The sequence below is a fragment of the Theropithecus gelada genome, chromosome 5 (assembly GCF_003255815.1).
Source record: "Theropithecus gelada isolate Dixy chromosome 5, Tgel_1.0, whole genome shotgun sequence".
Lineage (NCBI taxonomy): Eukaryota > Metazoa > Chordata > Mammalia > Primates > Cercopithecidae > Theropithecus > Theropithecus gelada.
Window position 1 is genome coordinate 128,335,725 of NC_037672.1, and position 23,025 is coordinate 128,358,749.

The following is a 23,025-nucleotide window of genomic DNA, read 5'->3' on the forward strand; positions in this document are numbered from 1 at the left end:
AATCATCAAAGTAGCTGAATTCCAAAGAAATTTAAACTCTCAAAAAAAGTTATTTTTCTTATGCCAATGTACAAGGTCTGGTTGGAAAATAAAGGGACTCAAACATACGGCATGGTGCTATCTGAGTTGTCCCTCAAAATTTTAATTTCTCATGTATCTTCAGTTCCTAGAAAAGTGGCTCAACTCTCCATATTAAGACTCAAAAACCTCTTTTCCTAAGGAAACTGAAGAATGTCTTCTCTACTGTGAGACAATATGTGTTCCTCTAAGGAACTGACCCTATCCCCACTCTTGGTCATTAGGCTTGTAATGAGGGAGAAGTTGCAGCTTTATGCATCTGGGGACATACTGAACTCAATGAGGGTTTGGGAAAGAAGTATTACCAAACCGCTGCAAAACCTAGCTATCATGGGTTATCATGAGCACCGAGAGTATGCATGGAACTGAATTGGAGGGTATTTAATTTAGGAAGTTGGAACAGAAATGTGGGTAAGGGAGGATTCATTAATTTAGGAGCCCTCTTCTGAGATATAAGATTATCACTTTGGCAAGGGTTCCATGAGGTAGTGTAAATTTCTTGCTATCATGGCCCCAAGAAGCACGGGAAATGTTGAGTAAGCCAGAATTTTTATGAATACTAGAAGGAATGGAAGGTTCAGTCCATGTTAGAGGATATGTTAAGGCAGAAAAGCCACCAGGAAATAATGTCACATGGGAAGCCCCAAGATATAAGCCAAAATAAGGCCCTAATAAAAGGGGTTCAAAAACATTATTTTAGCAATGGTTCTCCTTTATAAGCCAGGGTTAATTACAAAGGAGGCCATTACAGAAGTTGGTTCATTTATAGCAAAAAGGATGAGAGGGTACTGAAACAACAAAGGTCATGTGGAGGCACTTACCCGTTATAAACAACGTCAGAGTAGCAGCCAAAAGTGCCCATATTAGAGTTCTCCATAGAAACAGAACCAAAAGGATGTGTGTGTACATGTGTGTATACACACATATATATTTCTACATTTATATCTAGCCTTATATATAGCTAGAGACATAAATTTATTTTGAAGAATTGGCTTGTGCTATTATTATTGCTAGAAAGTCTGAAATTTTTAGAGCTGGTTGGTAGGCTGGAAATTCCAGCCAGAATTAATGTTACATTCCTGGGTCTGAAAGCAAAATTCTTTCTGCATGGGGAGACAATGGTCTTTAAATTGGTTGGATGCAGTCCAACTACATTATAGAGAAAAATCTCATTTACTCAAGGTACACTCATTTAAAAATTAATCACATCTAAAAAATACCTTCATAGCGATATCTCAATCAGTGTTTCACCAAACACTGTACACAATAGCCTAGTCAATTTAACACATGAAATCAACCATCACAGGGCTCAAAGAAAAAGAAGATAGATGGGAATTGAGCAATGAGATCACTTGGACATGGGAAGGGGAACATCACACACCGGGGCCTATTATGGGGAGGAGGCAGGGGGGAGGGATGGCATTGGGAACTATAACTGATGTAAATGATGAGTTGATGGGTGCTGACGAGTTGATGGGTGCAGCACACCAACATGGCATATGTATACATATATAACAAACCTGCATGTTGTGTGCATGTACCCTAGAACTTAAAGTATAATAAAAACAAAAGTTAATTAAAAAAAAGAAGATAATGGAGATGGTTAATCAGGACAAAATTGATGGCAGCCAAAAAGTGTATTACTCAGCTTCTAACATCAGAAGAAACTAAACATAACTTATAGTAGGTCAAAGATAGTTAACCCAATGGCAGATCATGACCTCTTGCCTAGTGTTCCTGTCCTTATCTGTTTTCAAACCCAAAGAATAAAGTGCTCTATAGTACCATTACAAGTGTACATGGTATTCATGTAATGAAATGGAATCCTCAGAAAAGTCAGCTCACAATGGATTCACTAAATCTATAAGTACTGCCAGTGGCTATTTCCCTGGTCACCAAATATGTAATTAGGATAATATACTTTTTACTGTACTTGGGTCCCACATTGGGTTCCTTGCTCTTTGGGTAAGACCTATAAAGTGGAGAAGAAAAACTGAAAAGCCTCTTAAACAGCCCCCGTATGAGATTTTTATGCTAAGTTTGCTGCAGGGTGTGATTGGTGCAAAACCTAAGATGAATAGTCAACAGAAAATGAAACCTTAGTTCAGATTGTGATATTATTGAAAGCTGATGATTTTGTGTGACAAAAAAACACATTTACTTTTTATTAGAAAAATGAAAACAACATTAAAAAGTCAATTGATAGTAAGAATAGTAACTTGGAATAATACCTAAAAATTAACTTACACACACACACACACACACACACACACACACACACACACACACAGAGGGAGAAAGCCATGTGAAGACTGTTATGCTGTCACAAACCAAGGAACCATCAGAAGCTAGGAGAGAAAACTGGAAAAGATCCTTCCCCAGTGCCTTCAGAGGAAGAGCAGCCCTGAAGTCACTTTGATCTCGGACTTCAAGCCTTCAGCTTGTGAGACAATGCAATTTTGTTTAATAAGCCACTTCGTTTTGGTACTTTCTTAAGACAGTCCTAGAAAACCAATAAAACAACTCAATGACAGCAAGAAAATAGTGAAATAAAGTAAAAAAAAATACGTTAGATTCTTATCTCACACTATATACAAAAAGTAAATCAAAATGAATTTAAGATGTAAACATAAGACTTGAAAATGTGAAACTACCAGAATAAAATACAGGAAAAAGATCCATAACATTGGTTTTGGCAATGGTTTCTTGAATATGCCCACAAAAGTAACAAAAGCATAACATAGACAAATGAAATTCTATCAAGCTAAAAAGCTTCTGCACAGAAAAGGAAACAATCAACAGATTTAAGAGACAGCCTACAGAATGGGAGAAAAAAATTGCACATGATACGTCTAATAAGAGGATAATAAACAAAATGTATAAAGAAGTCAGGTCAATAACAAGAAAACACATAACCTAATTTTGTAAAAAGGCAAAGGACCTGAACAGACACTTCTCAAAAGAAGACATATGAAGCCGGGTGCGGTGGCTCATGCCTGTAATCCCAGCATTTTGGGAGGCTGAGGCAGGCAGATCATGAGGTCAGGAGATTGAGACCACGTTGGCTAACAAGGTGAAACCCATCTCTACTAAAAATACAAAAAAATTAGCCAGGCATGGTGGTACGCACCTGTAATCCCAGCTACTTGGGAGGCTGAGGCAGGAGAATCATCTGAACCCAGGAGGCAGAGGTTGCAGTGAGCCAAGATTGTGCTACTGCACTCCAGCCTGAGTGACAGAGTGAGACTCTGTCTCAAAAAAAGAACAACAACAACGAAAGACATACAGCTAACAAGTGTATGACAGAATGTTAAACATCACTAATCATTAGAGAAATGCAATTCAGATCAAAATGTGATATTCCCTCATCTCTCTTAGAATGTATATTATTAAAAAAGACAAAAGACAACAAGTGATGACAAGGATGTGTAGAAAAGGGAACCCTTACACACAGTTTTTGGGAATGTAATTAGTACGGACATTATGGAAAACTATATGGAAGTCCCTCAAACAACTAAAATAGAATTACCATGTGATCCAGCAACTCAACCTTAGTATATATCCCAAAACATTGAATTTACTATTTTGAAGAGATATCTGCACTCCCACGTTCATTGCAGCACTATTCACAGTAGCTAAAATATGGAAGCAATGTCAAGGTCTATCAATGGGTGAATGGATAAAGAAAATGTGCTATATATACAGGATCGAACACTTTATAACCTTAATAAAGAATAAAATTCTGTCATCTGTGGCAACCTGATTTAAAATAGAGGACATTATGTTAAGTGTAAAAAAGCCAGGCACAGAAAGATAAATACTGCATGATCTTATGTGTGGAATCTAAAATAGTTGAACTCATAGAAATGCAAATAGAATGGTGGTTACCAGAAGTTGTGGGGTAGAGGAGTGGGATAGGAAAAAGAGAGATGTTGGTCAAATGATACAAAGTTTCCATTAGACAAGAGAAAGAAGTTGTAGTGATCTATTGCACAGCAAGATGTCTATAGTTTATAACAACACATTACATATTTCAAATTTGCTGAAAGAATAGAAAAGTGAGAAGTTGGTGGAGTAATGGCAATTTTATTTAGCTTGATTTAACCATTCTACAATGTATTCACATCTCACTGCATCCCATAAATATATAAATGCAATAATTTTTCAATTAAAAATAAAATTTTAAAAGGTTATACTTACAGAATAAACTTAGAGAGTTGCATAAATAAAATGATTTATATTCTATCAAAAAATGTTTGAGTTTTAAATTTTTGCGATTTTCTCCCATTCTAAGCTTTTGTGTACTCTGCTACAAAAATAATCTAAAAAAAAAAAATAAGATCTATAATACTTTCCACTTCAGTAATCATTGCACCTATCAGCATACTATGTAGTGCATTTCTTTAAAAACACAGAGAACAAAATACAGAGAGGAATAATTGTAAATGGAATCAAAATCTTAAGATAACCCTGAATCATTATCCAGAAGTCATTTAAAGATATTCGTATCCAGTCAAGGGGTAATGCTCAGTGAAGAAAAAAACCTCTAAAGTCTTGGACAACTGGGTAATGTTGGCTTCATTTTTAAAGGTAAAGTCTGGGAAAGACCTTGGTTTAATGAGAGGAAGATGCATGTATCACAACCTCTTAGCGAGAAACAGACTCTTAGTGTGGCAGGTACCAGTGTGGAGCAGAGGACAGCCACCAACAATTACAGCCAGCTGAAGAATAAAAAACAAAAAATGAATAAAGCCAAATTGCCACTCAAAGGCAAAAACAAAAACAAAACAATGAACATGGGACAGGCAGATTTTGCTGATTTTTCTGATAGAAGATATACCGAACATTGACAGCCATGATCACAGTTGTACTACCAGGGCACATCACGTGGCAGGAAACAGTTTTGGGAAAAAATTACAAGCAAATTACTTATATTCACTTTTCTTTGCAACTTAGCTAATGACTTTGCTCTTTGATTTTACCCTATGTTCAAAAATCTATTCTTCAAGTCATTCACAATGTTAAATGAATAATTACATATAGGGACCTATCTATACCTGCGTAATATAAGAAAATAAGGTAAGAGTCAAATAGCACACAAAAATATATAATGTAAAATAGTTGCATCTAAAGTTAAAAAATAGAAACAAAAGCTCAAATAAAAGGTGAAAACCTTTAACAGTAAATGTAAAATACGTGAAAAGAATCACGATCAAATATAGCACAGGATGTTAGTAATTGGAGAGAAAAAGAAACAGAATGCATAAATGAAAGCTATATTTGACGCAACAAAAAAAAATTCTTATTGAAAAAGGAAGCAGAAACATAAAAAAAATAAGTTTGAGGACAGCAGGCAAAATGAAATGGAAAAGTACATAAAGTTTATAGTCATAAAATAAAAAAATTAGATACAGTAAAGACAGAAAAAATAGCTCAAAGCTTATATAATTTGTATTTATGGAGATGAAAAGACAGAATTACATAAAGGCCTATTTCTGTGAGGTTTTTTTTTTTTTTTTTTTTGAGATGGAATCTTACTCTGTTGTCCAGGCTGGAATGCAACGGTGCGAGCATGGCTCACTGCAACCTCTGACTTCTGGGTTCAAGCGATTCTCCTGCCTCAGCCTTCTGAGTAGTTGGGATTACAGGCATGCACCACCACACCTGGATAATTTTGTATTTTTCAGTGGAGACGGGGTTTCTCCATGTTGGTCAGGCTGGTCTCGAACTCCCAACCTAAAGTGATCTGCCCCCCTCAGCCCCCCAAAGTGCTGGGATTACAGGTGCGAGCCACCATGCCCGGCCCCTGTGACATATTCTAAACTACAAGAATAAATATAAGAGTATCAAGAAAAGAAAAAAAAAAAAGTCATTTATGGTGACATGTGTATGAAGTGTGCATATGTGTGTGTGTGTGCGTGTGTGTGTGTGTGTGTGTAATGGTGAGGGGATGATTAGGACAGGAGGCCAGTAATATAAGACTCAATGACAGAGATATTCTTTCTTTCAAGCCAGAGAGAAAGAAATGTTTCTAGGAATACTACAGGAAAAATGACAAAAATTTAAAAATCAATGGCTTTTTTTTCAAGGAAAAATAAAGATGACCAAGTTTAGAAAATTCAGAGAAAAATTAAGATACTTAGGAACATAATAATGCTGAACATTAGTATTATCTATTAATCATTTCACAGAACATGTTTTCAATAAGATGAACCTCAAGAAAGTGGAAATAACAAAATGACTAAGGTTAATAAATCACTAGTGAGGAAAGATTCAAGAAAGTGAAATTTCACACTTTTACCCCTCATCTTTAGCATAATATTAAATATATAGTGCTTAATGCTTACAAATCAATGATTATACCATTACTAGATTTGTAGTTTCTAAAATAATTAAAAACAATGTTTATTAGAAGACTATTTAGGTGATGTAAGTTTCCTCATTTCTTTATTACCCTATAATGAGGGCTGAATAATGACTATCAGAAAGTAATAAGAAGTAAAAGTATAATGTGCAAATTTGTAAGTGTAACTATAAAACAGTAAGACAAATGCCGTTGTGTACTCAATCACAATCACTTAATCACATTAAGTAAATATATAAAATGCATGTAATAGGACGTTAATATGGAAATCTTCCTGACTTTGTTCCACACAACATAGAGCAAGATGTTCATCTGTTTATATGAGACTTGCAAAAGTAATTTCCAAGAAACAGTTTAAATAACATTATCCTATCATCTGACCCTAGGCTATACACTAGCATGCCAAGATCTCAAGAGAGAAAATCATGGTGAGATTTTCTTCGTAGAGTAGACGGTTTGCATTTGTTTCTCACCTTCCCCTCAATTTAGTTCAAATATGATCTAATCAAGTTGCTAGGAATTCCAACTTATTCAGTGTTAATTTGGAGCTTTTACTGTAATGTTCCTTTGTATTAAAGGATAACATAATCTGTCCAGAACTCATAATCAGGAATATATGTCTAATCTTATTGATAAGCAAGATGCATATTATTTCCCATATATTATTATAAGGTATTTAGAATATTTCACTCTTTCTTCTTTATGTACTGTCAAATATTTGAAGAGCTTTTTTCTACCAACTTCTGTGGTATAAAGACCATTATAAGCTTGTGCTAAATATAGGCAGATGATCTCGTGGTATTCCCACTATGTCCTGGCCTCTGGAACACACAAGGCTAAATCCATACATTTCAGTTCTCATTTGGCTTTTTGGAGTTAAGTGAGACATAGCACACTTTCCTGAATACCAAGATGTCCTAATATCCACAGTCCTCTAATCCTCTGTCTAAGACTCTGAAGCCTGTTTTCCACTTGACGACCTTGCGAAAGGAAGGTCGCTCAAATGATTGTTCACTCAAATGATTGTAACCAAGTTCAAGGTCTTGCCTACAGTCAATTATATCACAGGTCTCAGAGGCCTCTATAATTTGGAAACATATGATACCAGATATAAAGTAAATAGAGTCACATATATAGCAACATATTCCCTGAGATTTTTATGGTTGTTTGAAGTAACATAATATTTAGAATACAGAACAAAGAGTATGATCTGTAATGAAATATTTAGTAATATTTAGTATAAATATTTAGATTCAATACAAATCTTTAAAAATAAAATAACATAACTTCAAAACTTAAAGAAAAATAGGCAAAAGCAAAGCATTAAAAGATATTAATTCACTTTATTTCACTCAAATAAACAAGTATATAGCATATAAATATGACATATTTAATAAAGTACATATACTAAATAACTATTTGACTCTTTACAGCCAAGTCCAAAAAGGTACATTATTCTAAAGTGACCCTTCAAGGATTGGTGAAAAATGACAATATCATACTTCTTACAGAAAACCAAAATATATTTCCATTTTCCACAGTTCATTTATTCTATAAATCAGAAGGCAAAATGACAAAAACAATAATAAAATAACACAATTTAGACTTAAAATACTCTTTTGAGTCTAAAGTCCAATAGGAAATAAGAATGGAGTTATTATTAGTAAGAATGGAGATATCACTAGTACTTTCTATTTATTAGAGAGTAATAACTTCATTCTTACTAGTAACAACTAGAGAACACCAGCAATAACTCCATTCTTATTTCCTACTGGATACTTTAAGATTACCCATTTTAAATTGACACATAAGATTAACCATCAAAATTATAATGAGCCTATTTTTATTTGTTTTCTATACTAGTTTCTGCACTAATATTTGCACTGTAATATAGAAAAATGAATGAAAATAATATTTCAGAAGCTATGAGATAAGGCTAGTTATGACTTTGATGGTTAATCTTATGTGTGAACTTGGCTGAGCCACAGAGTGCCTGGATTGTTTGTTAAACATTATTCTGGGTGTTTTGTTAGAGTCTTTTTGGATAATATTAATCAGTGGACTTTTGAGTAAAGCAAATTGCCTTCAATAATGTCATTAGCCTCATTCAATCAGTTGAAGGTCTGAATAGAACAAAAAGATTGACCCTCCCCTATTTAAGCAGACTATCTTCAAACTTCATCTACAAGGTCAGATGTAAGACTGGAACAGTGGCATCGGCTCTCCTTGGGTCTTCAGCGAGCAGGCCCATCCTGCGGAGAGGGAAGCTGAGGCATGAAAATACCTTGAACCTGGGAGGTGGAAGTTGCAGCGAGCCAAGATCGTGCCGCTGCACTCCAGCCTGGGTGATGAAGCCAGACTGTCTCCCGGTCCCGGAAAAAGAAAGCCAATGTGCAAAAAAATGTGATATATGATCACCTCCACAAGTGCCAAATAGCCATTTTATAAAATGTAGCATACATTTCTGATAGAAACATAAAAAAAAAGAGAAATAAATATTGTTTCTTGATGTAAATTAAAGTGCATATCACAATAAAAATAATCATGCATAATATTGAATAATTAGATGCATATATGTTAAGGACAATGTAAGATTAATGCATCATAAACATTAACATATAATAATATTCTAGAAGTGTGACCCAATCCCAATTAGTAAGAAACATTGAAAGACGCAAAACTGTTGTTGCTTTAGTTGATACCATTGTATACCTAAAACACTTCAGAAAATGAACTTAAAACCTTGAAATAAGATAATTTTTTATTGCAGCTCATTACCAGTTTAATAGACAAAAATGCTTAGATACCACATAAAAAACCAGGAGCTGGTTAAAACAGTACAGCTACCCAAAAGGTTTTTTTTTTTTTTTTTTTTTTTTAAATAAAAAAAATTAAAACACAAAAACTCATATTATGCACATGATTATAACTTCAAATTTAGGGCCTTTTTTGTTAAATGCCATAATACTTAGAGTTATTGGTCTTAAATGAGATTAATTTGCTCTGTTTACCTTAAATAAAAAGGAAATCTATTGGGCAGATACCAAGTTATTATAGATCACATTTATTGTTGGAGGATTTTGTCTCGATAACAGTTACAAACTAAAAAAGCTCTATTGGAACAAAGAATTGAATGTACACAGAATCTTTAGTAAAAACCATCAGGAAATGGTGTTGGTGCCAACACCAGACATTACAGCTGCCTCTATTGGACAAGGTGATTGCCACCACTGGATACCTTTAGTGCAGAATATATTATTTTCACTGTTTTGTTAGTTGCCCTACCAGCTTCAATTTTAAAATACAGGGCGGCAGTTTATGATTGGGTAAAATGTAAGTGCTCCATTTTCCTTGCAGTTGGGATATAAATATTTGGGATATTCACCTTCCATAACGGAAGGCAGAGCCATGCCTCCCACAAAGGGTACACAAAATTGGTCATTTTTCAGAAAGTAGAAAGTGGATGTGGGATGATGGAGAATTAAAGCATACTGAGCATCCTGTTGGCTCCCTAAGCCTGGCAGTCATTTTTCTTTCCATAATTACGTTTCCAAATTTGATCCTGCCTAAATAATGCAACTCTTCTTTTTTTACAATTAAAAAAAAGGGGGTTTCCATTTTGCCAAAGGAATACAACCCTAAATTTCTTCATTCCTGCATGTACCCCAACATCATTACCTCTGAAGAATATCCATTCTGCTTTAATTGTTACATTCCTGTCACAGGATTGTTCAAACTGTGGTCCAAATAGCAAAGTGAAACACCACCACCACTGTCAATGCACACTTATCTTAAAAAGAGGATAAAGAAAAATGAAAGGTGAACTCATACAAAGTAAAATTTATCTTTCTGTAATTGGGTACATAGCATAATTTATGGTTTTCCCCTTCCAGTACCTACTTGTTTAGTCTGCAACTCTGCTGACAAGCTGATGTAAATCTCCTTGTCAATTGGGACGACCTAAACCTTTATTTCTTAGGATGTGTGTTCATGGTACTAATGCCTCTTTGGGGGACCTTTGTGCTGTGTTAATAATCATTATTGGACATGTGGGTAATAGAAAAGCTCACTGCACCATACCTAGATTTATCTAATTGATTATCAGAAGCACTAATTTCCATCAAAACAATCATCTCATTTTTGCCTTTTTACTAATTAGAATAAAGAAACTCAAGGGACCTCGTAGCAAATCTAACTTACAATTTTCTAAAACTATTACTTTTCTTAGGTTAAAAAGATATTAAACCTATGGAGTCTAGAAATATGCTGAAAACATTATTTCTTCTGACATTCAATATATTCATTATCAAATGTGCCACCACTCTATTTCTACCCCCTTGGTGAAGAGGCATCGGTAATTTCTTAGCAGTTTCATTTAGTTATTTTTGCTTCAATTTCCATGCTGCATCCTGAAGACCTGCTCCCAGGTGGCCAGATGACTTCCTTCCATATATTTCAGATGTTTCTGGCTAATCTAGTTAAAAGAAGACATCATTCACTATTCCCTTTCCTTAGTCTATCCTTTAGGAGTCTCTCATGCAGACAGTCTCTTTGTTGCAAGAATAGCCATTGACCATTGCAATTAAAGAAGGGCAGCTATTACAAATGTGTTAGGAGTACTGACAAGAGATGGAATAACCAGGCTTGAATATTGGCAAGAACGACATAACTTCAGAGGGCCAGGAAGCAGGCAGCACTACTGCAGGACACTTCTGCAATAAGATGTCAACCAACATTCTGAGCATCAACTTTTATGTCATTCTTCTGCAGTAATTTGAGCACTATTTCCTTTTTTGGCATCAAGTTTCAAATGCAGCCATGAACATTTAGATGGCAGAGGCTAGTAAATGTGTCTTAATTACCTGGAACCAGTGCTACAGGTCTACCTCCTTTGACCACTTACAAAACAAGATACAGAGGAAGAGCAAACCATGCTTTACTAATAAATGGTCAGATCTGGACAAATGTGCAATATATCTTCCGAAGGTCATAAAAGAAGTATTGAAAACATTTTTAAAAAGCAACATATCTGATTTAGGTTGAAAATCCAGTGTAGTAATTTATCTACATTTTCTCTCTTTCACTAAATATATGTTAAATAGAAGGCTAGCTCAATAAGAATAAAAAATGTGATTTTAAGATTTATTTGTTTACTTTATATGATATGTCTTTATGGGAAAGGAAAGGTAATTATAAAGTTTGAGTATTAGTATGAATATTAAACATTCAAGAGCAGACAGAAATTTCTGAAAAAAAAGATGAGCGATGAATTATCTTGCAAAACACTAAAATAGTTGTGGAATTAGAGTCACTAAAATGGTATTGACATAATTCATTAACAGGTTAATATAATATGATAAAAAGTATAAAAAGAGATGCTAACGTTTATGGTGATTTAGCATAAGATAACATATATATGTTACATATATGTATACATACATATATATATTTAGTTTTGAGATGGATTCCTACTCTGTCACCCAGGCTGAAGTGTAGTGGTGCTATCTGGGCTCACTGCAACCTCCACCTCATGGGTTCAAGGATTCTCCTGTCTCAGCCTCCCGAGTAGCTGGGATTACATGTGTGCACCACCCTGCCCAGCTAGTTTTTTGTTATTTTTAGTAGAGATGGGGTTTTTCACCATGTTGGCCAGGCTGGTCTTGAGCTCCTGACCTCAAGTGAACGACTGCCTTGGCCTCCCAAAATGCTGGGATTATGGGTGTAAGCCACCGTGCCTGGCCAAGATAAAATATTTAATATATTTTGTACATACAACAGACTAGCAATTTCGATGGGAAATGAATATCTGATTTTATACTAAGTTTAATTATTAAAACAAAATAATACATTATATGGAAGTGTGCAATTTCAATTAAAAGACATGAAGTGAGAAAAGCATTACTAAGACAGCCACAAACTCAAAAAATAAAATATAATACACATCAACAAAAATGCTGTTATACCTTATTCAAAGGTAAAAAGCAAGTTATACATTCTTAAAAAATTGTGTTATCACAAACAAGGCTAATTGTCTTAATAATCTATGTTCTAAAAACTAAAAGGGAAATGCCAGAAATCAATCTTAAAAAATGACAAAATATATGAGCAGTCAGAAGTATAATTACCTTGAAATATGTGAAAACGTGCTTATACACTCATTATTAAAAAAAGAAAACAGGGCTGGGCCTGGTGGTTCACACCTGTAATCCCAGCACTTTGGGAGGCCGAGGCAGGTGGATCACGAGGTCAAGAGATACAGATCATCCTGGCCAACATGGTGAAACACCGTCTCTACTAAAAATACAAAAATTAGCTGGGTTTGGTGACGTATGCCTGTAGTCCCAGCTACTGAGGAGGTTGACGCAAGAGAATCGCTTGAACGCTGGAGGCAGAGGTTGCAGTGAGCCAAGATTGGGCCACTACACTCCCGCCTGGTGATAGAGCAAGACTCCATCTCAAAAACTAACAAATGAACAAACAAACATAAGTAGCATATAATATTTTCACCTCTGTAGTTATTTGGAGGTCAATTTGGCCAATCTGAAATTATTTAAAGTGTATAAAACTTTTAACTTCAAAACTTTCTTTCTAACATTTATTATAAATACAGTTACACAGGCATATAAAGATATAAAAATAATCTTTTCAAAGTGGTCTTTAATAGCAAATAGTGGGCAGAAAATTATTCGACTATTGTGTATGTTTATGTGTTATTTTGAATAAATAGTTTGATACATAGGAATGCTATAGACATGGTAGATCCATTCTACTATTTGAATATATTCTAAAGGAATTAATCATACCTGTGTTAGAATGTAGGAAAACAAATTATATTTATAAGCTACTCTTATGCGTTAGAACAATAAAGTGCCTGGGTGACACATAGACAATTCCTGGGACTTTATTTTTTGCAAGGTATACTAGAACTTGCATTAACATGATGGGTTATAACACAATATATTATCACTGAATCTTGCCCTCACAGCTTCAAAATTATACATTATAGTCCCCAAAATAAAAGAGAGGGATGCCTGTGAAAATGTAAAAGTTTATTTTTTTATTTTTTTTTTGTAAATATTTGTGCCTAAATCGAGTTCTGTTGCCTTTCTTTGGAATCATGGAGAATGAACACTTCTTCTATCAATAACCTAGAAGATTGCTCTTAGATGCTGACAGACTCTGGCTCTTTTAAAAAATAAAATTTTAATAATTTGCAAGTGTATGCATTTTTGTTGAATATCATCAATACAGAATATGTTATTATTTTAGCGAAGTAACTGCAGGTAGAAACCTGACTAAATGCATATTATCTACTTTCTAAGAAATTACTAAAGGAATCCTTAACCTCTACTAAAAATATTCATCAGGACAATTAGCTACAAGGTCTAATATTACATCAAAACTTGAGGTTTGAGAAAATGAGCTTGTGCGTAATAGCCATTCACCACCCTTCTCATTTTGCAAATTTTATCTCAAAGGTATGGTTTGCAATTATTCCAAGTAGAGATGTTTCTTTAAAAGGCAATTATATCAGTCTTTAACACCACGGAAGTACAGCTCAAGGCCAACGTTGGTGCTTCTAGATTAGTTAAGCTTGGAAACAATATAGGGGGAAAAAGTGAGTAGCTCAAGGCTATAGTTACACTTCATCAAAATTTCAAGTGGAAATGAAATCAGTCTTGAGAATTTGAAGTGTTAAAACAACTCATTTAACAAAAAATATTTTTAAAAAAGTAACCAAGATGGACTGAAAACATAAATATTTGCATAAAAAACATTTAAAACACCATGGAAAGGCCGGGCACCATGGCTCACGCCTGTAATCCCAACACTTTGGGAGGCCGAGGCAGGTGGATCACGAGTCAGGAAATCAAGACCGTCCTGGCTAACACGGTGAAACTCCATCTCTATGAAAAATACAAAAAAGTTAGCCAGGCGTGGTGGAGCATACGTGTAGTCCCAGGTACTCGGTAGGCTAAGGCAGGAGAATGGCATAAACCCGGGAGGCGTAGCTTGCAGTGAGCCGAGATCACACCACTGCACTCCAGCCTGGGGGAAAGAGCGAGACTCCTCCGTCTCAAAATAAATAAATAAATAATAAATAAATAAAGACCATGGAAAGCATAAAAATGTAGAAGCGTCCTATGGATTTTTGCAAAGTGATATTACACTCCAGGGTTCTACACTTAACAGTAGACTGTCTGAGTTCATATATTGACTCTTTCTCCTTTATACTGTTCAACTTTGGTGAATTACATAATTTATCTGTGTCTTAATCTCCTCATTTATAAAATTGGATAGCAATATTATCTCACTTGTGGGAAATAAATAAGTTGAATCATAAAAAAACTATTAAAAGAGTGACACATACCAGCATACAATAAATGCGCTTTGTCTTTACTATTACTATGTATTGTTAATACAAATGTCAGTGCCTGTTCACTCCTTTACGATCTCTTATTAAATTAGCATTAAGGAATGTAAGAAAAACCAAAAAGTTACTGGAATTAACAATAGTATTGACTCAGAAATCTTGAAAATCACATAGACAAAGACAGAGATTACATTATTTCTCCTTCTTGCACTAAATTTTGTTTATGAGAAAAAAGAATATTTAACAAATATCAGTCATAGAGTAGGTTCTTAAACAATACAAATGGTATTGAAGTTAATTTAGTAGAATAAAATTCTGTTAGGTATAGTTTTGATTCTGTTTATTCTAAACATCTAAACAAATACTTATAAAAGGCATTTATTGAATATCACATGCACACACACACAGACATGCACATCGCAGGCTAATTTGGGCTAGTGCCCTTTACAAAAGTATTTAACATATTGAGTCCTAATTGTATATGTATTTGTGTATATTGTTCTCTAGTTTAGTGATCTTCACACTAATTGTGAATGCCAACAACATTAAAAATATTTTATGCATTTCTAATGCATGTCTATTTATGATAAAACAATATACATATGCTACTATAATAATATGTGATAAGCAGGATAAATAAAACCCCAAAATAAAGCAAAATAATAAGAAAAGGCAAAATGATTTGTAAAATATTTTCTGATATATTAATAAGAAATTATTTTATGATATATTTTATTGTCTTTGTATATCTTGGTTTAACATTGTGTAGCACTGTATTTTGAATGTCTGATTATTTGCTATATTTTGATACTTGATTTTAATGACAATCATAACTTAGAAGGGTGTCTCATCAAGAAAGACAGGACCACGTAAAAAAAGCGTACCCTTACCTGTGTTTAAAAACCAAAAAAATTTTACTTTCCAACTTCATCAAATTATTAGTTATCGTTTTTCTCCTAATTCAGCAAGTAATTTTTTCTATTTTTGATATTATTCATTTGTGCTTGCACACCAATGAGAAGTTATTTCGTACGTATATATGCATGCATTAATATCACTGCATATATAGCTGTACACACACTTATGTGTATGTTAAGATGTTCTATTTCCTTTTATTTGTAATGTGGGAAGAGAATAACTTTAATAGGTGGTATTGTCACATTGGTTCCAAAGCAAAATTACATAACACTAGTAATATTTTCAAACATTCATTTCAAAATGTGCTTTCTATAAGATAAACAGCTCCACAAAAGTTATTACTTTCCCATTAGTTGTTAAAGCATTATTTTACTTAGATGATACAGATCAAATGTGTGTTTTTTGTTTCAAAAGTGACTGGGTAGCATACAAATCACTGACATATTTTCAGAAGGAAATTAAATAAGTTTAGATCTACTATCTTTGTGGAAGAAAAAGAAAACACACTTTGAGACGCTGAGGTGGGAGGTTCTCCTGAGGTCAGGAGTTTAGACCAGGCTGGCTAACGTGGTGAAACCCACTCTCTACTAAAAATACAAAGATTAGCCAGGCGTGGTGGCAGATGCCTGTAATCCCAGATACTTGGGAGGCTGAAGCATGAGAATTGCTTGAACCCAGGAGGTAGAGGTTGCAGTGAACTGAGATCATGCCACTGCACTCCAGCCTGGGCAACAGATCAAGACTCTGTCTCAAAAAAGAAAAGAAAACACATACAATTAATTAATCTTTACATTAAATTCTATCTCTTAAAAATTTTTCCATAATATAGCTAATGCACTTTGTGTCAAGAAAAACTGACTCCACATTCTATTTAAAAAGTAGAAAATATAATACACATTTAAAGATTTTCTTTTATAAAATTAATCACATTACTATTATAGTAGTTTGGGTACTTCTTTGCTGTATAGCTTGCTTGGATTAAATCAAAACAAACAAAACATAAAAACAACATAGATTCAACTCTTGACTCCTTTCATTGGCTCATAAACCACAATCAGTGAGGCAATTTTCTTCAAAAACATATCCATAAACTAGCATCTTCTCACCACTTTTACTGTTCGCCAAGCTAGCATTATCTCTTGTGTAGTTCACCCCTAACCATCTCCCTACTTCCCATCTTTCTTCCCATCTCAACTCTATGGCTAGAATGGTTCTTTGAAAAATTGGACATGATTATGCTTCTATTATGCTCAGCAGAAGAACCTTCCAAATGATTGTCTCTCTCTGAGTAAAATAGAGGATCTAAGTGTACTATACAATCTGGGCCCCTTGAACCTCAACCACACTATCTCTTCTCCCAGCATCTTTTTTCAAAGCTGCACTGGCTTCGTTGTTGCTAGTCAAACATGTCCTGCATAGGACATTCTCAGTCTTCGAACTTGTCATTTCCTTTCCCTGAAAAATCACCCCACTTCCATATCATGCCCAATTAGTAACCTCTTTTTTTATCCTTCTTTTTGGATCTTCGCTCAAGGGTCACATCCTCAGAATTAACTTAAAATCCCATTTTAAAAATAGTAAGGTTACATTCTCATCCACTCATGTTCCCTATTACTTGCTTCTGTTGAATTTTTTCTGATTTAGTCTGTATTTTATTTATTTATCACATATTTTTATTTACATGTTGCATATTTTCTGCCTCTAATCAATGGAAGTTTCATGAAGGCAGGAATGTCTTTCTGCTTTGCTTGCTATACACCCAGGCTTTCAGTTCCTTCTCTAAGAGGTACATGGAATGCAGAAAAGCAATTCTTCCTTAAATAATCAATTCATTTATGTTAATTGTGCTGCTAACTCTGTGACCGTTTCTCAGAAGTTTTTAAAGACTTAAAATAATAGCAAAATGCTATTCATGGTTCGATTTATACAGTTTTAAATATAAAATACGGTTTCTAAAGATATTCACTCTTTATATTTGTCTAGTTCATATTTCAATGGTTCAGAAAATAGTACTTATACATCTTATTTTTGAAAGTAAATATTGTGAAAACCACAACGTTAAGATACAGTAGAGCCCTGTATACTTTTGAAGCAGGAGGTCAGCAGGACTTTTTTTCATAACCCTGCTGATCAAAACAGGATATAGCAAAGAAAGAGGCCCAAACCAGGTGAGACTAAAAATCATAATGCATTTGCAGGCAGTGAGACACTCCCACTAGTGCCATGACACTTTACAATTGCGTGGGCAATGCCTGGAAGTTACCTTATATGGTTCTGGGAACTCTCTGTCTCTTTTTAGAAAGTTTGTGAAAAACCTATCCCTTATTATTAGCATGTAATTAGGAGTAGATAATAATATAGTTAGCCAGCAACCCAGGAGTGCTACTCTGCCTGCAGGATAGCCTGCTCTGTCCGGGGAGCAGCCATTGTGCTGTATACTGTTACTTTAACAAACTTTTTTTCTTTCAATGTCGGTTTGCTCTTGAATTCTTCCTAAGTGTGGCCACGAACCCTCCCAAACCCATTCCCAGTTTGTGGGTTCACTCACATCAGCTTTCATCCATTTTTACAGTAATCTTCTCCACTTTTGAAATGTTACAAACATGTTTGTATTTATATCGTCAGTAATATTTTTCAATCTTGTGACAATGTTTCCTTCAAAAGAATGTACTTTATTTCCATCCCATATTGCTTTCTACATTTTATTTGATCAGCTTGACCATGGCAAGAACAAGTATGACTGATGGTATGGGGTATTAGAATTTTACTTTTAAATGAGAAACTCTAGAATAACCACCTACATCTTACCATTAAGGATATTTCTACAGAATATTGTGTTAAGCATGGACTGACTTGTTAAAAAGTTACTATAGTAATTTTTCTTCATATACTAAGCAGTAAATTTTGAAATCTTTTGCTAATAATTATGACTTAATCCTATTATTTTCTAGTATCTCAGGCCCCATTGAGACTTTAGGATAAGCTTCTACATTTCATAAAATAAGTCTGTATAAAAATCTGTAGTTTTGTGATTCTAACCTCTAACTAATTTTCTCATTGGTTAGATATTTACACCTTCTTAATATTTTACACTATTTTACCTCATGATGTTGTTATATACCTTTACAAGTAAAAGAAAATAATCACAGTTCTATTACTTTCTTGTGTATGCTTCTGCTTGAATTAATATCTTCATCTGTTTTTTCTTTGTGAAAGTAAACCATTTTGTGATTGTATTTTAATTAAGTATAATTAAACGAAAAATGTAAACTTGAAATTAATCAAGCTTAAAAGAGATGTATTATTTATAACATTCTAAAACAACATGTTTGTTTGTCTTTTTGTATTTCTAAATATTGACAATTTTCTTATGGGAATCAGCATATTACATATCCTCTAACATATAGAACAAAAAAGAAAAGAATCAAAGATATCAAAATTTCATAGTTTGATATTCTGCACCTGCAACACAAAGAGACAGTCTTGCAAACTTCTTGGCAGAGAATATTTTCCACTACATGGATCACCGATCTAGACCTCAGACTTATAAAAGAAAGCATGCACTATCCCATTTTTTGGATCAATAGCACATGACAGAATAACTGGCTTGCAAGAGTAATATACGATTACTAATTATTTACTAAATAAATGTCAGCATTTATGTATTAGATATTATGCAGTACTGCTTCAAAAAGGTATTTCTGTATTACGGTCTTTTAAAATAATTAAGAATTTCCTCTGAAAAAAAATGTTTACAAACTTCAAAAATAAAAGTTACCTTTTTCATCGTCAGGCACTATTTTACAGAGATATGCTTTGATCTAAGATTTCTGGGTGTACCGAGTATACTTTCCTTCATATACATTTGTAATAAGCTGTATTTTTATAAAAAGCATTTCTCTGCAACACTAAAATTCTGACTGTTTGCACAATCAGCACAATTACTGGTATTAAAACAGAAAAGTGCTTGAATAAAATAAAACAGTTAACGACTAATCAACCTATAATAAATATGTACTAAAGATCTAGTTATTTTAGATATTTGATTTGGAAAAATATTTGTCTTTTTTATGAAGATAGAGAATAATATCAATCATCTCTAAAATGTTTCCTGTGAGTGCGCATAGGCTTAGCACTTTATAATTAGTTTTTCTCATACTTTCAAATACTTGAATCTCTTGAAAGATATAATCTGTACTGGCAGTTAAAGTTTTTTATTTATTGAACAGTAGGGAAGAGTGACATAGAGTTTTCTGCCAATATACTTTACTGCTGATATTTAAAACTGTGTATAGATAGAAAAGAATTCCAACATGGAGCATCCCGTACTGTTTGCCAAGTTGCTGATAGGCCGCTAATCACTACCTGACAATGATTCAATGAAAAGTGAAGTCAGACCACCAAACTATTTCATATGTCATAGCCTGTTGAGAAGCTGCCAAATGTTAAACACCAGATGTCTTCATTGACCTAAGCTAGTCTGAAAGCATAGAATGAATAACAATGACTCTATTTCATGTTCAAATTTTCCTAAACCAGTTCAGACACAAATATACATTTATAAACGTCTCCTTGGCTGTAGGAACAAAATATTAAAACTTATATTTATGTTTTATCTACAAATTGATGTGCATATATACACATGTGCATACATACATACATACATAATTTATATGTATATAAAATATAAATTAGAGCTAATTACTCTATGTAAAGTATAAATCCAAAGGAAACTTAAAACATAAGGTGGTGATCATTTTTCAATGAAGGAAATGTTTATTTTTGTTGTTTTAAGGTACTAAAAATCCAGGAAATTGTTGAATTGCTGGTTAAAAAAATATATATATATATTATATATATGCATGCATGTATACATACATATATCAATAATTTATAAAGATTACATATGGGATTATATATATACAGAAAAAGAGACAAATGGAGATTTCTATAATTCATAATATTACAATTTTGTACTATCTTTTTATAGATTGATTAAGCTTCTATTTTTACATGCTGTATGGAGTATCTGCTGCTATAAACAACTCAATACCAAGTTTCCAGGACTCAAAGAGAAACACACATAAGTAATAAAAGTTACGCCAAAAATGAGAAAAAAAGATTGGGGGAATCGAGAATCAGGATAAATTTATTATTTAGATAATGCAAATAGACCCATATTTGAAAGAGAAATTACAGCTTGAGATCAGAAGCACCAACCTATAACATGGTCAAGATGGTGGAATGCAGTAGCAAGTTTAGCAAGCTACAATCTATAGGTTTTTACAGGGCTATTTTACAGGAGCTATTTACAGTGATTAATTGAAGTAGAGGGGCAGGAGCAGACAAACACTTCACAATCTCACCACCTTGAGTAAGACCAATGGTTTATATACTTATAGGGAAAATCACTAATTGATCAAATGATTGGAAAATCATTTAATAATATGTATAATAAAATACTTAAAATAATCGAGGTGTGTCAGGTGTGGTGGCTTATGGCTACAATCCTGGAACTTTGGGAGGCTGAGATGGGAAGATAGGATGAACCAAGGGGTTTGAGACAAGGGTTACAAAATAGGGATACCCTGTCTCTACAAAGAATTAAAAAATATAGCCGAATGTGGTGGCTCATGCCTGTAGTCCCAGCTACTCAAGAGGCTGAGGTGGGAGGATTGTTTGAGCCTGGCAGGTCAAGGCTGCAGTGAGCTGTGATCACATCATTACACTCTAGCGTGGCAAACAAAGCAAGACTTTATCTCAAAATTAATAATAATAAAAATAAAAGAATCTGGGTATTCAGCACAATATTTTAGGGCATTAATCCTAAGGAGAAATAATTAAATAAATATACAGACATTTTAGTACAATCCTCATTATTAATAATAATAACAATATAAGAGCTGATAATATGGGAATGGTTGAATAAAATGTGACATGTTTGCACGTTGAAAAATTGTGTTTTTATCCCCAGGGAAAATAGCAGATTAAATAATGTATCTGATTCTGTCATTGAAAATGCCCATTAAATCCATGAAAACTTTAGGAAAACTTTCAATCTACAAAAGTATGAAAATACATGAATGTCTGATATCTGACTTGCAAACCCTCAACAAGCTGGATTTAATACATCTATGGAGAAAGATGACAACAAAACAATTCAAATGACAGAATTCTTTAAAATGTCCAAGAATTTGGAGTACCATGTTTCACTCCAGTGAAAATTAAAAGGTATCAGGACAAAGCAAAGAAGATTAGATGAAAATTTGAGAAGCATACTTAGGTAACCTCTCTAAATCTATAGCACAAGGCAGAAACTTTTCCTTCACCTATAAAGAGATCCAGAGAATAATTATCTACAAAGATAAAATGTGCAGTGTCTGAATTGGTGAATGCTAAGAGATTTGAGAGCATAAGGGATTTACTAAAAACTGGGAGATGGAGGTAATTAATACTATTGAATGCAGAAACCTGGCCCTCTTCTATCTACTATCCAGAACACTTTAAGAAGGAGCCTAGAAGACTCTTTTTGGAAACTAAAGAGCAAAGACTGAAATACTGGCTTCTCATTTTGGTATACACCAAAAGCAATAGAAATTATTATCCAGTAAAACTCAGGAGTAAGCAAGTCTAACAGATACACTTTGAGCTTCCAATCTTATGGTTAGTCCCTCATTCTTAACCATGAATAGATACTGAAAAATTATATATTTTTAGAAAGCTTGTAACATGGAAAATTAAAAACTCAAACAAATGAGAACAAAGCAACAGAGGAAATTCAAGGTTATATAGGGTGACAAAACTGCAGAAATTTTTCACTAATATGAGTGATAAGAGAAGAAATAGCATTTTTTAAATATAACAACATCCTATAGTAAATAATATTCTGAAAAAGAAGATAAACTGTTGAAAATGAAAACATAATAGCAGAAATTGGGACACTTCCAATTGAAGTTCTGTAATAAAAGTTGAAAATTGTTTGAGGCAGTAAAGCAGAAATAAATGTGATGGAAAGTAGAAAAGATGATACAGCAATTAGAAGACAGTGTCTAAAAATAGGAGTGCAAAAAAAAAAAAAAGAAAAGAAAGAAAAAAATTGAGAAAACAAGTAGAATGAAAGCACCAAAAAAACAGTGCAGAAAAACTATCAAAACTAATGTGAGTTGCCAGATGAAAAGAGCCCACACACTACAAAGCAAGATTAGTAACATTCTATGTATCTATGTATTTATGTATCTATGTATCTATTATTGTATCTATTCATCTGATCTGTCTGAAACTGGTTCTACTG